Consider the following 11,512-nt stretch of genomic DNA (forward strand, 5'->3'; position numbering starts at 1 on the left):
GTTAATATCCCAGGCGTCCTTTCCATGCGTGAGACTTCAAAGTCTACTTTCCAGAAGGGGATTCTTGTTGAGCCTCAAAACAACGAAGACTTTTTTTTTGCCAACTGTAGTTTGCATAACTGTTCCCAGGGTCCCAGTGACCTGGCCAAAATCTCTCATTCCAAGGAATAGCCAGGCAAAACATGTCTCAACATTTTAATCGAGTCATGAATACAACACATTCTATGAGATAAGGGTTAAGTATGTTTATCTCCAGGTAAAGACCTTAGAAAGCACTGAGAACTTTGTTTCCAAGTTCAAAGCAGGTTCAGTCTCTGCTGGTAAATTTGAGGCCTATGAAAAAAAATTAAAAAATAAAAAACCTGAGAGATTTATTAAAATTTTACTTTAACCTTTTTATCAATATAAAAATAAAACTCTGAAATCCAGAGCAAGGCTGGGGACTTATGAGAAAGAAAACTAGCCACATTCAGAGGAAGAACTGTGGTAGGAGAAACACAGAAGAAAAACAACTGCTTGAACACATGGGCTGATGGGGATATTATTGGGGATGTAGACACTAAATGATAACTCTAGTCCAACTATCAATAATATGGAATAAGGCCTTGATCAATGATACATGTAAAACCCAGTGGAATTGTGTGTCGGCTGAGGGATGTTAGGGGGGCTTGTGGAGAGGGAAAGAACATGAAATATGTAACTAGGGGAAAATATTCAAATAAAAATTAAAAAAAAATAAAACTCTTTGAATTTAGGTAATCTGGTCTGCAGGTGACAAAATAGAGCTTTTATTGGGTCTAACTCAATGCATTTCCATCTGCCACATTGTCACTCAGGATGCCTCCTATGATGGGGAACCTAGGTGTCCAGCCTTCCAACACACCATGTGATTTTGTGAGTCCTATGTCCTACTACCAGGGTGCACAGGATCCAAGCTCCCTAAATAATTATTTCACACAGGAGTCTGTCTAAAGGATGAATAAGATCTCTAGGAGACTTAAAATAAAATTATTGGTAGATTGATAATAGGAATTAAGAATATTTTAAAATATCAAACCTGTCTTTGAATACAAAGTATCCTAAAAGTCAGTATAGTTTTACACATAAAATTGGTGTCTCAGTGGATAATGGGAGGTCCTTAGTTGATACCTGGCAGTAGACACTTCTTATCTGTGTGATCCTGGGCATGTCACCTAAAACCAATTACCTAGCCCTTACTTCTCTTCTTTTTTGGAATCTATCCTGAGAATTGATTCAGAAGGTAAGGGGTTAAAAAAAAAAATAAAACATAAACCCACACTAAGATTTTTGAGACATCTTGAATTTGAAGGACTGCTCTGTGGAAGATAGAAAAAAAAACTATTTTATCTCACTCCAAAGAGAAGATAGGAAAAATATGAAATTCAGAAAGTAAGATAGATTTAGTTTAGTATTTAAAAAAATAATTTTAGATAATCAGAGCTGTACCAAAATGGAGTGCATTTCCAAAGGAAGAAGAGAATTCTCCACTTTTTGAGGTCTTTGTGTAGAACATCTCTTGTTAAGTATATTGTAGGAATTAATTCTTTCTCTGTTAAAGTTTGGACCAGAAGGCCACTGATGACTTTTCAAACTTTTAACTTTTGTAATATTTACCATTCTTCTTTATTTTATCATTAATTTTTTTATTCCATCTTTTACAGGGAGCCTTTCCTAATGCTTCATCATTCTATTGTGCCTTCCTTCTATTAATTATTTCCTATTTATCTTGTATATAGCTTGTGTATATTTGCTTATATTTTCCCTTCTCTCATTTAATTATAAGATCCTTGAAGGAGGCGACCACCTTTGTGTGTATATGTGTGTGTGTAGTGCTTCCCAGAGTAACTGGAATATAATTGGCATAAAATAAAGTTTATTTATTGATTTACTGATTCATATCCCTTAATGGCTTCCTATGCAGTAGTATTTTCACTTATGAAAAATGATTTCAAATATTCAATCATTTATATAAATAAAATATTTCCTCTGATGTTTATAATAATATAAGAGATAGTGAAAATATTATATTTGCAACAAAAATTATGTTTAAATACTGAGTCCCTCTTCCCTCCCTTATTTGAGGCAGAGAAATGTGACCATGTGATCATATGAAACAGAACTCTATCAAAATAGATCAGCATTCATTCTTCAACTGATGATTTTAAAAAGTTAAATGAGACACCAAGAACTAAAGTTACTTGTCTGGGATCACACAGCTACTATATGTCAGATACGAATCTTGAAACAAAGTTATACCAACTTTTAGAATATACTCTTCTCCCACCATACCACACTGACAATAGAGTCATTAGATGCATGAAAATCAGCTCAATAATACACCCAACATCAGGTTACCCACTCTTTGTTGAAAGGTATTTGACTAAAGAGGCAATATGATAAAGCAGATAAAGCGTTGGCTTCATAAGATTATGGTTCATATCCCCTTTCTGAGATATCCTGCCTATATATTTAATAGAGCCATAGATAATAAAATTATTATTTTTAGATACCTGGAATATATGAGAAAACAATGTATCATGGTGAATAAAGACCCAGCTCTGAGAACATTAAGACCTGGATTTAAACCCTATGTCTGACACATCCTGACTGTGCTTCTGGGAAAATTACTTAACTTTCTGATCTTCTAGGAAACTCTCTAATACAGTGATGGGCAAACTTTTTTCTTCTTTTTTTAATATTTATTTTTTAGAAAAATTAACATGGTTACATAATTCATGCTCTTACTTTCCCCTTCATCCCCTGAGCTCTCCACCCACCACCCCCCATGGCTGATGCGTATTTCCACTGGTTTTAACATGTGTCATTGATCAAGACCTATTTCCAAATTGTTGATCATTACTTTGGTGTGGTAGTTTCGAGTCTACATCCCCAATCATGTCTGCCTCAACCCATGTGTTCAAGCAGTTGTTTTTCTTTTGTTTCCACTCCTGCAGTTCTTCCTCTGAATGTGGGTAGCATTCTTTCCCATAAATTGTCCTGGGTCATTGCATTGCTGCTAGTACAGAAGTCCATTATATTCTATTTTACCACAGCGTATTGGTCTCTGTGTACAATGTTCTTCTGGTTCTGCTCCTTTCGCTCTGCATCAATTCCTGGAGGTCTTTCCAGTTCACATGGAATTCCTCCAGTTTATTATTCCTTTGAGCACAATAGTATTCCATCACCAGCATATACCACAATTTGTTCAGCCATTCCCCAATTGAAGGGTATACCCTCATTTTCCAGTTTTTTGCCACCACAAAAAGCGCAGCTATAAATATTTTCGTACAAGTTTGTTTATTTATGATCTCTTTGGGATACAAACCCAACAATGGTATGGCTGGATCAAAGAGCAGGCATTCTTTTATAGCCTTTTGAGCATAGTTCCAAATTGCCAGCCAGAATGGTTGGATCAGTTCACAACTCCACCAGCAATGCATTAATGTCCCAGTTTTGCCACATCCCCTCCAGCATTCATTATTCTCCCCTTCTTTCATTTTAGCCAATCTGCTATGTGTGAGGTGATACCTCAGAGTTGTTTTGATTTGTATTTCTCTAATTATTAAAGAGTTAGAACACTTTCTCATGTGCTTATTGATACTTTTGATTTCTTTATCTGAAAATTGCCTGTTCATGTCTCTTGTGATAGGCACAAAGAGGGGGCCAAAGGAAAGAAAATGTTCATCTGTCAGTCTGTTTCTAAGGCAACTCTTTCAAAGTTTCATTGTATTGTATCCTACTCACTGTATTCCTCAGATTAGGAATAATGTTGCATGGCTGGCCTGATAGAACATTTTAGGGGGCCACATCTGGCCCCTGGGCTGTAATTTGCCCATCAGTGTTCTAATATAAATTGCAAAGAAGGTGCCATCCTGAATCTGTAAAGGAAATTCCCTTATTTTGAATTTCCCTATGCAAATAAAATCTGAGGTACAATCCCTAACTCTCTCACTATAACTGACCTGGAACCTGTCTGTGTATGTATGTGTTTGTGTGTGTTTGTGTGTGTGTGTGTGTGTGTGTGTGTGTGTGTGTGTGTGTTTTGGGGAAAGTCACTAAATTCTCTGATACTGAGTTTCCTTGAGGGTAAAATGAGAGGAGACAATAATGTAACTTCTAAGGTCTCTTTCATCTCTAAAAATTAGTAGGCTTTTATTTTGCAGTGATGTGCATATATGTGTGTATATGTATACAAATGTATGGATGTATATATATACAAATTTTTATGTAAATATATACTTATTTTTAGAGAGGCAACACCTCAGATCATTGAAACTCCAAGGACTGAAATATAAAAATCCATAGTGTGATCCAAGAGTGATCATAATCTAGATCATACCATATAGTGATGCCATTGAGGCTACGTTGCCCCTTGACTATGCTGATATATTAGTACATAAACCCTATTTGAATGGATTCTCAGAATGAAGCTGATAATTCATTGGAACAATACCTTTTAGAGGAGAGCAATTTATCATGCCAGTGGCAGCTTTTGTGGTGATAAGGAATGCATGATCTCCTCCTTCATACATAGCTGTTCTCTTCTGGATTGAAGAATATTGTCTTGCCATTTTAATAATAGGGTAGTGATTCCTGTCATCCTGGTGTAAACAGATATAAGACCCACATTTAGGGCTATCACTGACAACACAGTTTGTATTAGTAGAAGTCATCAACGTCTCCATCACATACCGGCTTCCCTGGCCAAGGGGATTTTTCATTTTCTGACATCTAAAAGCAGAGGTTAGCATAATCTGTAATACTCTATAATGATGAGAGATTGCATTCAATGTGCATTTACCGAGCACCTACCAGAGGCCAAACACTACTGAGAAGAGGACAAAACAAGTAACATAGCTTCTATTGTGAGGTTATGAGTATGGATAAGAAAAGATAATTTCAGAATAGAGAGGACATAAAGGAGGGGAGTCAGAAAAGATCAATGAAATGACATCTAAGGTGAGTCTAGGATCATAGATTTAGATCTAAAGGGGGCCTCAAAGGCTTTCAATTCCAACACCTTTTTTATACATAAGGAAATGAAGGTCAAGGGAGGCCAAAGAACCTGCCCAAAATCACAAAGGTTGTAAACATTTTAATTTAAATAAAGTACTTTGTACAATTTAAAATCAAGTACTTTGATTGTACAGTTAATGTGCTTTCTACCTTTAAAGAATTTAGGGAATCTAGGAAGTACAAATGAGAAGCAAGAACATTTCAGACATGAGGGACAGCTTATGCAAAGAGAGAAGAATGGAAAGTTTGAGAGGGAAAGAATCTAGGACAGTTAGCTGGAACAAAGAGTGAGAAAGTTCCTGATTTAAGGGTTATAAAGAGGAGAGGAGTGGTCCAAGACTTTGAAGATTTTAAATAATAGGATGAGCTTTTATTTTAGGCTAGAAAATAGGGAAAGGGAAATATGATGATACGAGAATTACACTGAGCAGTGAAAAGACCCTTGCCAAAATAACAAAATATGTGAAGTTCTTTTTCAGGATTCCTTCCTTCCCCATTCTATATCCTTTACTTCAGTGCTTCTTCTTAGATACCTACTATCAACAAAGTAACTTTTGATTTCTCAGGGTATCCCACTGGCTATTGACTAGCAGAGTTCTATGCTCTAGACTTATATTCTCCCAATGAATTTAATAAGTCACTTTAGGGTATAGTGTATATCTTTTCATATAAAGATGGGAGAAATTAAGAATAAACAGGATAAAGTAACTTGGCCTTAGTAAATTATGTGTAAACATAGGAATAGAAATCAGGTCTTCTGATTCCAGGCCAAATCAAGTTTCTCCCACATCATTTTACTTCCACATACTATTGAAAATGTATTCTGGAAAACATCATTATGCTTTGTCAAAATGACCTGTCTTTGGATTGTTTTCTGAATTGGGAAAATAGGAAAACAGCTGTAGCTTTTACAGGCATCTCCAAGAATAAATACATGATATTCTTCATTTTACAGATGAGAAACTGAGGCCCAGATAGAGTAAGTGACTTGGCCAAAATCACAAAGGAAGCAATAACAACAAACATCAGATGTGAGATTTGAAAAAAAAAGAATTGTTGTTCTCAAGCCTGTGGTGGGAAAAAAAAATTTAGGTGGGGATAAAGAAGGAACATCATGACATCTTAAAAATAAAATTAAGTGGCTGGCCAGCCACCTTCTCTTTCAGCACATCCCTAAAGGGAACAATCACCGGCTAGAAAGTGTTATAACAAGAACCTAATATAAGGGCATCACAATTCAATAAAAAAGAAACTAGGGCAAATGGATCCTGAGTGGTTTGTTCCAGCTAAACATCAATTTCAGTGCAAGACATTACAATAAAACCATTCGTTTCTAGGAATTTTAACCTAAGGCCTTCTTAGCAGGCCTATCTTAGCGTTGAGTTGTTTTATCTATGGGATTTAGATTATATGTTTTCAGCTATTAAATATTCATGACATCTGAAACTTCAATCTATTCTTTAAAACTGTGAAGCAAAAGTTGACATGGTAAGTATAGCTGATTATTGGTTAAGTGTGTTTTGGCCTTCCAATTTGAAAAGTGTAGGTCATTCTGAAAAAATGAAAAAAAGCCTAAAAAGCCCATTGAGAGCAGCTAATGGAAAATGTTCACTTCAAAAATGATCCTTTAAAAGTTAATTGAAATCATCATTTTGAACCGATCACAGGCATAGGTACATGCTGGCATGCTGCATGTGTCTAAATGTAGGAATGTGGTCTATAATTTCTTCTGATTCAAATTGACATTCTTTTTTTACCCCAATGGCTATGATAGTATTATATTTTTTATATATTTTATGAGGAAAGTTTACAAATTTTGATCCTATTTTCAATATATTGTTACTAAGGCATTTTTACTACAAAGATTTTTTTTGGGGGGGAAAAGCTACGTAAAAGCTCCTGATTTTCTAGCATTGATTCATTAACATTTACTTCTCACTAAGGCAGCCCGGGATAATAGAAAAAGAGCAGAACTTGGAATCCAGCAGACCTGAGTTCAAACCACTAAAGGCTGTGTGATCATTTCGCTTGTCAAATGGATCCTTTTAGAGGATAGGTTTAACTGTGCCATTCTTTCCACCTTCCCTTTCCATTCAATAAATGACCATGTTTACCCATAACCTTAAAGCCCTGCATTACTGGAATTCTTCTTACTTTTCCAATCTTCCTCCACTTTACCCCCACATACTGGTAGATGAATTGACACTAGCCTCCTTGTAGCTCGTCACCTCTTTAGACTTCATACATTTTCACTGGCTGTCCCCCAACCCTGGGTTTCTCTGTCCCCTCATCTCCTGTTTGACCTGGATTCCTTTGAGTCTTCTCTAAATCCCAACTTCTTCAAAAGCATTTCATGATCCTTCATTTGATGGCATTTTGTGAGACTATATGCAATTTACCTCCTGTATATCTAGTTTGTATATAGTTGAGGTATCTAAAGGCTCAGAGGCAAGTAGCATCTCTGGTACAAGGGCTTGCTAATCCTTCTTAGATCTGCTCATCAAACTTTTGGAGTCTAACTCTCACCTGTAGCTCCAAGCTCACTGGAAGCACGTGCAGCAGACATACCCAGGTAAAATCATTTCTCAGCCAAGGGCTAAACCAAATCAAAAGAAACTATTAGGCTTGAAACACATCAGTGACTTAAGGGAATATCTGCCATAAGCATGTGAAGATTTCTCCTGATGGAATGGGTGAATGTGGACATTTGTTCCAATGTCCATGAAGGTGATTGAAGCAAGTACTGTGCAGTGGTTAGAGATTGGTTGGATATCAAAGACTTTGAGGTCATCCACTGCATCTTGGGCCATCACCAGTCATCCTGATTTTTGTCTTGCCTCTGGACTTCAATAACTCTGAAAGAGAGTGAAACTGATGACTGTGCAATGCTGCCTCCTTAAGTCCTCTTTGAAAATGAAGGACAAACAACGATAGTTGTCTGACTTTTATCTCCCTCTATTATACTATGAAGTCCTTGAGAATAAGGACTATTTTTGATTTTTGTCTTTTTGGTTTTGTTTTTGTATTTTTGTTTTTGTCTTTCTTTATAGTCCTAGTACTTACCCTCTGTGCCTAAGACATTATAGACACTTAATAAATGCTTTTGACTAACAGGTACTCTGGGTAGAAAAATTAATTCCTCCCTTCTCCTGGAAACTGTTACATACAAATTGCCGAATATAAATATATAAATAAGAGGAAGTTTCCTTATTGGAGAACTTCCTCCATCAATGTTTGCTTAGTAAAACATGCAGAAAATGGCTTTGAGTCAAAAAGGGAAATATCATGTTGTGCATATAGATAAAATTCTGTGGGCAGCTGGGTGGCTCAGTGGATTGAGAGACAAGCTTAGAGATGGGAGGTCTCCCTTCAAATCTTATCTCAGATACTCCCTAGCTATGTGACCCTGGGCAAGTCACTTGACCCCCATTGCCTAGCCCTTACTAATCTTCTGCCTTAGAACCAATACACAGTATTGATTCTAAGATGGAAGATAAAGTGTGTTTTTTTTATTCTCTGATTTATTTTTTCCCATAACAAAGATGTTCATTAACAATCAAAATTGACTTCATGGCAGATAGGTAGCCGGCATTGAGAAATATAAACTATATCAGAACTTTAAAAATACATGTAAATCAAGATACAGCGGTATTATGAAAAGAAATGAGATTCTTTCAAAAGAAAAATCCTATATTCAACAAAATGCAGATATTCTCATGATAAAGAACTCTGAAGTATTTGATTATACTCTAAAATTGCCCAATTGAAAATTATACTATAAGGAAAAAAAGCAGTTATTTTGAATAAATGGTTACTAGTTTTTTTAATGCTCTTGCCTTAATCTTTATATTCCAATTTATTATTAGGGCTGGAAAAAGTGATATATTTTGTTATTTCCAAGTCAAAATATATTCTATCCTTCATAAAGCAGATTGATATAGGTGGTACAGTACATAAAGCTTTGGTTTTGGAGTCAAAGACACCAGTTTAAACCCTGATTCAGACGCTTCCTAGTCATGTTAACCAAGGCAAATCATTTCACCCCTATGGCTCGATGTCCTCATTTTTAGAATGAGGAATTTAGGCTCTGAACTCCTTTCTAGCTCTAAATCTATAATCCTTTGGGAGTATCATGTCTTATAACATATTTTGCCATTTGTAAATGAAGCTCCATGGTAATCCAACTAGTTTAATTATAATGAAGTATCATCATTTAAAGGCCTAAAAGTGCCTTTAAGGATTTAGTAAATAGTCCTGATCCCCAATCTTTGCTCCCTTTTTTGTTTCCTATGATCACATCAATCCCACTCTACTTCTAAACACTCCAGTCTTTAAATCTTAAAACTCCAGTCTTCAGAGCAGGACACACCCTCCTTGTTAAAGAGATTTGGAGGTGTTAAGGATTATTACCTTATACTTGAGGCTTTCTTCTTAATATGATCAAAAAATAGAAAGAGCATTGAAAATGAGAGGCATTTGGAGAGAAATTTATAACTCTTTGAAGTCTTCTTATAAAGATTCAAGGGTTTGTTCTATAGTGAACATCTTTATTGGATTAAGGTGATAGAGGATATGACTAAAAGATAGAAAGTACTTCAGAGAATAACCAAAGCTCTTAGAGATCATCTTGTCTGATCCATACTAATAAATGAACCTCAATCAATCAACCCTGCTTTCTGTAGTACCCTATAGAAAGAGTACTATATATAATATATATAAAGGGTACCCTATATATCCTATGTATAAAAAAAATACTGTAAGAAGCAAGGCTAAGCCAGGCATTTTTGGAACCTTGAGAGATGGAACACAGAGGAAAGAAGACCCATGACAGTTGGGCTGAAGCAAAGACTTCTGGGAAGGAGAGCCAACTGATTCAAGCTTTGGGGGTTTCAGTCCTGGTGGGAGGAGGTTGTTTGGGACTGGGTGATCCTCAAAGTGAATTTTGGAGAGTTTCCTCAGACTTTCAGAGAAGACTGTTTCCCATGATCTATACTGGTTCCTGAATACACTTGAATTACAACAGATTCTTCAGTGTTGGCCAGGGGTGTCTGGATTTCTGTGGGGAGCCGACCCCTGGGACCCTCAAATTGCCTTGCATTTTAACCCTCAATATTCCCTCTAGTTAATAAACAATCTTAGCTGTAGGATTACTAGTTTGGGATTTGGGTCAGTGCACCTGTGATTTTGGGGAGCACAGAAGTAATATAACTCTGTGGGTGCCCTACACAGTCAAGGACTGAAGGGGACATAGGGAATTACCTGCATCCCCTTTCCTGTGCACCCCATCTTTATTTCCCTTTGTTCCAGTAATAAACCCTTTCCATGTTTAACTGGTCAGATCTGAATGTACTCTATTGCTGGGAGGCAGAACGAGGGGGTTAAGGAAGAAAGGCAAGCAGACCACCATTTTTAGCCTGATCTCCTGCGTTGACCTAAGGGGAGGCTTCTGTTTATCTTAGTCTGCACAGACATCTTATTGGGGTTACACTTATTTCCCCTTGTGGAGATAACATTCCTTTAACCTTCACACCCCAGCACGATCAGCAGGAGCCCCCCATTTTTCTTTGGGAAACCCATTTTGTCTCCCAGTAGGGAGGGGGGACAAAGAGAGAGAAGAGGCCCTTTCACATCTATCTAGGCCAGGGGTCGGCAACATATGGCTCTCAAGCCATATCTGGCTCCACCTCCCCACTGGCCAGTCAGGGCAGAGCCCCAGGATGTGCCCCAGGGGGCCCTTCAGCCCCCACCCCATATTCCAGCTCCTTCCACCTCCATCCTCCTTCTTCTGTAGGTGTTTATGGCTCGTAAGGCCAAAAAGGTTGCCCACCATTCATCTAGAGGGTAAACAACTACACTCTCAAACCTCCTGATCACCCTCCTTCCTGCAATATCCTACAAAAGATAAAACTTATCAGATTTATTTGTAACTCAACTTTAGCAATAAGCTATTTCAATTATATTAGATAAACTGGAAATTCATCACCTGTGGAGATTTACACAGGATATGAGTTTATTATAGTTAAGGAATTACTTGGCAAATAACTCTAATAATCTGATGTTTCCATAGTGCATGGCTACTTATTAAACCTTTCTATATTCCCTATTAGATGTAAAAAACAAAACAAAACATTAAGTTGTAGAGTTTACTCTGAATATGGATGCAAGAAATTAATTATTTATTCTCCAAGGATACACCAAAAATTTTCTATCTTCATTGACAGGAAAGAAATTGTTTCTAGTATATTTCAATGACTTTGGAGGTCAGAAAAAGTTTGGAAACTTTGACTGATAACTGGATATTTGGAAGAAAAAGTTTGTCTAAGAACCTAGATCTAGTAGGTAACTTACAAATGAGTAGTGAGTAGCTCAGTGAGGATAGGGAAACCTCAGTCATGAAGTAAAATGGTCATAGAGTATAAGAGGTCCTTTCTTCACAAATATATATATATATATATGTATATATATATATATATAT

This window comes from Gracilinanus agilis, chromosome 5 (genome assembly GCF_016433145.1).
Source record: "Gracilinanus agilis isolate LMUSP501 chromosome 5, AgileGrace, whole genome shotgun sequence".
NCBI lineage: Eukaryota > Metazoa > Chordata > Mammalia > Didelphimorphia > Didelphidae > Gracilinanus > Gracilinanus agilis.